We start from the raw sequence: 6093 nt of genomic DNA on the forward strand, positions 1-6093 counted from the left end.
TAAGCCTCTGACTCTGCATATCAGCTCAAGTCATGATCTCAGGGGTTGGGACACTGAGTCCCACATAAAAAACTTACACTACAGTGCGATGGTCTGCCTCCAGGCTGCCTCTCTCGGCAGATTCAGAGCTCCTTGAAATCAAGGAGCTCTTGACCTCCTTGAGGTCATGTGTCCATGTCCCCGGTAACTAACAGAGCTCCCTCAAACCTCCATCCCCTAAACCCCCATGAGTATGCTTCTCTAATGTCCCTATTTGAGACACTGTGAGACTCTGTCAGAGTGGTAGAAGAGAGGAACGGCTGATAAAAGCAGACTGAGTACTGTGGGTCAATAACCAATGATGGGTAAAAAGATGGGATTTTATTATGATTAACAATTTTTCAAAAGGGCACAGAAAAGGGCAGTTTGGGTTTGACAAATACATATTGACTTGACTTTGCCTTAAAGAGAGCCAACATCTCCCAGCCTAACCTGTTATTTTAGAGGCAGAAAAATTAACTTGCTTATCCTGAAAAGTAGTGAAAAATTACCCCCAAAGTACCATTCTTTTAGTCATCCACTCGCACACACTTACACTCACACACACACAAACACACACACACACACACACACACACACCTCCCTTCTCCCTTTGGTAGCATATAGTCTCTGACTTCTAAAAAATGGTTGTTCCTTTCTGCTTGAAAGACTGTATTAGCTATTCAGGGAATACTCGCCCTTTCCTTGGACTCCAAAAAGTATTTTATCCATTAAAATCTAACCAGGGTGTAGTAACCATAAAATCCAGCCGCTCTGTTAGGAAGACGGATATCCTCAAAGATTTATGTCTGGCCGTCTCAAAGAAAATGTGTAAGATGGAGTTTTCTCAGAGACTTTCTGGCCGGGCTCCACTCCACACATAATTTCTGTGTGTATAAACCTCAGATCAAAACTCAGGAAGGGTTAAGGGAAACCTTCATGAACCACAGGTTGTCTGCTCACCATCCTCGGTTGACCGTTTGGAATGAATTAACCAGTCCCTAACCAGCCCACAACTGGTTCTTGGACTGAATTAACCAACCTCTTCAGTCCAAATGGTCAAACCATTTGGGGGTCTCGGATTCCATGAGGATTTGGGGCGAGGGCATATTCAAAGTCATTTGCATGTCCCTATACTTGTGGCAAAAGATAATGAAAACACACCACATTATTAGTCTCCAGGATATGGAGGAGACCATTGGAAACATCAGAATTCGGGAAGGGGTGGAGAAGGGGGTGTGACTATTTTGAATGAACCTGAAAGAAAATACTTCCCGAACCTTCCTTCAGAAGGCGATTTCAGTTCCAATTTTTCATAAGGTTGGAAAAAGTTAAGCAAACGAGAACTATAGACACTTGTTTATAGAAGGTTTTTCTGTTTAATTGCTGTTTTTGTTTCATGAAAGAAAAGTCCCATAAAGTAAAAGCTCATTTCTGGTTCAGCGAGGCAGCGAGACCCCTGAGAATGCCGCAGAAGAGCTGACTTGACTCTAGCCAGCCGAGGAGTCCCGAAGACTTGAACATCTGTATATTTCCGTAGCAAGGTATGTGCCTTTCCCACCCTCCACCCTAAAGGTCTCTCCATACATTTGAGACAGTTTTTAAAATCTGAACTGTGGGACCGTCTGGTCGCTGGCAAGCATTCCAGACAAGTGGTTTTCTAAGAAGCCAAGTTCTGGTTTGACTCTTTGATTGGAAAAGTATCTATTTCACTAAGGGTGATAGGCCCCTGGATGCATTCTCACCAAAAAACCCATAAACCAATACTTGAAATGCCAGCAGCGAGTTGTAGGGAATTCTTTTGGTTTGCCTTCAAGGACACAAAACATCGAAAAGGTCTTCTCTTTGGCAGAGAGGGGGCCTGGCATGGAGAGTTGGCCCAGGGTGTGTATGGAAAGAGACAGACATGGGAGTCAACAGACCTGGGTTCGAATCCTAGCTCTGCCATCAGCAAGCTGTTCTGACCTTAGACAAGCCTCTTCACTTCTCCTGAGTCTGATTTTCCTCATCCTGTAAAATGGGGGTATTGACCTCATAGGGCTCAGGGAGATGATGTTTGCGTGAGTCCTTCCACTATGCCTGGTATACAACAGGGGCTTAATAAGCAATGGGTTCCTCTACACCACCCCACCCCACCCCTGTAGTAGACCGACAGAGACAAACAGCTTCTCTGAGGTCACTGAATCCCTTCTGAGACTTCTATCTGGGGACTTCTGAGAAAACAGAGTTTGTCACCTGCTTTCATTAATCCAGTCAACAGGTGATTACAGGTCATGGACCCTGCGGCCGGCACAAGGCCCCAGACATGAGGGGCCCAAAAATGTAGAGAGCATTTCCCATGTGTAAGAGATAGCACCAGCACAATGGGGAACAAACTGTGCATAGGAAGTGTTTGCTGATCATCCAAGTTGTGATTGGACAGCTCAACGGGGAATGAGATTCATGAAGCCATGTGCCTTCCAGACCAGGCAGGTAACACAGGTAGCGAGGGTGGCTCGTGGATGATAGGAGAGCCCACGCCCCATCTGAAGGCAGTTGCCGGCACCAGGCAAGTGCCATCATGCAGGAGCATTAGACTATGTGGCCAGATTTCTCACTCTTCAAGAAAAGCCAGAAGTCTGAATTTGTATATAAAGTCTCTTAATTTTTAAATATTGACAGCTTTTTAAAATTTTAAAGATTCTATCTGTGGGCCACATAGATATAGAGAGATCCCTAAGGCTAAAGGGCTCTACCAAGCAGGTAGGCTCCCGCCAGACCTTGAATGGGGAGTAGAATTTAGATTTGCCTGTCTGGGTGTTTAGCAGGAGGATGTTTCTTAGGAGGTGGTATTGTGTGGTGGTTGTGGACTTGGTGTCTGATTCCTCATGTGCAACATAAGAAAAATGACACGTGTCCAGGGAGAGGTTACCAGGGCCATGTGAAGTCAGGCTCAACGAATGGCATACGATCATGAGCTTGGTCATATTAGCCGCTGTTATCCCAACCATCCTGGACTGCTGTAACTTCCATTGTCATTGGAGCAGGGGTCAATGGCACGGGGAACTCTGCCACCTTTCACCCCAACCCACCCCATTTGGAGGTGGGTTGCCCCAACCTTGATACGATGGCCCAGTGAAACAGATGATAACATTGTTGTCCCCACTTCACAGATAAGGAAACGGAGGCAGTACAGAGAAGTGAAGAGCCCGTGCAAAGTTACACAGAATCAGTGGTGTCTCCCTGCCTCCACGGCTTGCCTTCCACCAGCCCCACCCAGGGCAACAGGACTTGTTCCTTGGAGGGCCACCAGTGCCGCCATGTCATTGGGATTCCGGGACCCAACGCCCCCTGCAGTTTCTCGTGGGCTCCTCTCACAGAGGTCCTCCTCATTTTGCCCTGCCCCACCATCCAATCCCATCAAAGCTTCCTTTGAACTGGGTTGCAAGGCTCATCCACAAAGCCAGGAAGCGTCTTGGACACAGAAAAGGGTTTCATGGTGTTCCTTATAAAAGCACAACCTGACACGGAGCTATTGTGTCGGTGAGCCCTCTTTTCCCAGTGGCCAGAAACCCAAAACAGCTGAAAACAGAAAGAAACTGGCTCAAGGTCTGCGGGAGCCTCATTTCAGGCCGCGTCTACACCCTCACTCTGTTTTTATGACCTTGGCCTGAGGCTCCCAACCCACGGGTCTAGGGCAGGTCTCCCAAGTGCAGACCCAGCCCCTCCTCGGGAGCCCCCTGGGGCAGGGCCCAGGGCATGTCTGGGAGCAAGGCAGTCCGAAATGGGCAGTGCTCTGCTGACAACTGTCCCAGACACAGATGTTTTGGCCTCATCTTGAAGCCATTTCAACCCAAGGCGGGGCTCGGAGGGCTGTTGGCCAAACCGGGACACTCACCCCCGGCCACGTTCATTGGGCAACACTGAGCCCTCGCTGCACGCCGGGAATGCCAAGCCTTTGTAGCACCTTTACAGGGCTCCCCATGCCTGAGCCTTGGCCATCTACCTTCCTCAGATTCAAACATACACAATCAGAGAGCAAATGAAACATCCAGAACATGGCAGAACGGCAGAAACATCCAGCACCAGGGACTAAACATTCCCCCCCTTTCCTCAGGCTCCGCTGCCACCTAGAGTGGCATCCTCCTAGAGTGGGCCTCCTGCCCCTTTCAGGGGAACCATACTGTTTCAAAGGATCTTTTGGTTCAGCGTGTTCCTGCAACGACTTTGACTTGAGCTCAGATGGGGACACAGTGGTCTTTCCAGTCACCACAGGAACCGAGACTCCATGTTGCTTTTTGAGGGGCTTTGACCCATCTTCCTTGCCTACACATGCTTCTTGCTGCAAGTGCTTCCCTTTAAGACCTCATCTTTGTGTAAGACAGTGGATGTTGAAAGCCCAGGCTCTGGGGACACCCAGGCCTTAGGTAATAGCCTACTTGCGTGACTCCGAGTCTCCCTTAGCCTCAGTGTTCCCGTCTGTAAGACAGAGATGGTGTTGGTTTCTGCCTCACAGAGCTGCTGCGAGGGCTCCAACAAGAGAAAGAAAGCCGAACGCTCGAACCACCATAGGAAGTCTGCCATCAGAGGGTGCGGCTGTTATCCCTACAGGCCAAGAGTTCTACATGCATTAACTTTTTTCCCTTACAAGCATCCTGAGGGAAACGGGTATCTTTATGCCCACTGTATGGATGAGGAGACTGAAGCCTAACAAGCTAGAGGATGCAGTACAGGGTCTCAGAGTGAACGAATGAGGAGGGTGCGAAGTGTCCTCAGGACTGCCTACCTCCACCCCCTGGGGCACTAACCACACCTGCTTTGCAGTTTCTTTAGAGAAAGTCCAGAGCGGGTAAAGAATCCCCTTCCTGCCTGTGCGTGTCACCCCACTGTACGGCTTTTGTTGGCCAGCACCGGGCCAACCCTGTGCCCTACTTCCCTGTCTCCACGGAAGCCCCTCTGTCTGCCAGAAGCCCAGCGTTCAACCAGAACTTCTAGGAACAGTGAAGTCACGGATTTCACACTGACACACCCCGGCCTCTCCTGTGGCAAAGGGCACTTTGGCCCCTTCAGCCCCAGCAAGACTCCTGCCAGGAGCTCCGGGGTGCCTCCCGGTCACCTCTACAGACGCCCTCCTCATGCCTCAGCTCCTGAAATCAAGAGGCCGGGCTGTCACATCTCAGGATTCTCTTCCTTTGGCTAATTTTCCACGAAGGGTCTCAGATTCAGGAGCAAGTGGCCTTAGGAATTCAACAGCCCCAGCGGGGTTTGTCGCTCACCCTGCAACCTGAGGCCTGATTTCACACCCTCAGCTCACGGAGGTGAGCGCTCCACAAGGCCATCTTTCCCAGCCCTGCTCCTGCAGGTGGAGGCTGAAGTCATGTGCAGAAGGACCCAGGTGTCTGAGGAGCTCAGAGCCCTGCCGCTGATTCATTTGTCTGCAGACATTCTAGACTCCGTGTCTCCGAGACAGGCCACGACAGAGTGCATGACGAGGTGAGCCCGCCTTATTTTTCCCTCCAGCTTTCCCCCCGTTTTTTTGTTTTTTTTTCTTCTTGGCCTCAGGGCCCAAAGTATTCTGGACATATTTTTCATTTTTCCAAATATCAATTGCTCTTTTATTCCCTCTTCGAAGTGGTGAGTAATAAGAGTTGTGTCTGGTCCTGAAATTCCGACTGAAATAAATTAGCCCAATGACCGACAGGAGGTGCCTAGAACAATAACGGCGGAATATTTGGCATATTACAAAAGAGCCCCTGGATGTCGAAGTACAGTAAGTCTAGAAGCACATTACGGAGCGACGTTGCCAAAACGGGTATGCAATGAGCCATCCAGGCAGCAGAACGCCTCATAAATTAATCCCACTTTTTTTTTTTTTTTTTTTTTGGTCCACTGTTCACCGTTCTTTTAGCCCTCTGGTTAATGGGGCATGCAGAAGGGTGTTTTTGGTGTGGCCCTTGTCCCCAGCAGACAGGCATACACCAAAGCTCTGTACTAATGTATACATTTACCCCCTCACTCCTCTGGCATCCCGGGTTCCATTACTGCAGTGAGCAGGGTAAGGGCATAGACGTTGGAGGCAGCAAGCCCTTACTGAGC

Source organism: Mustela lutreola, chromosome 5 (genome assembly GCF_030435805.1).
Source record: "Mustela lutreola isolate mMusLut2 chromosome 5, mMusLut2.pri, whole genome shotgun sequence".
In the NCBI taxonomy this organism is placed as follows: domain Eukaryota; kingdom Metazoa; phylum Chordata; class Mammalia; order Carnivora; family Mustelidae; genus Mustela; species Mustela lutreola.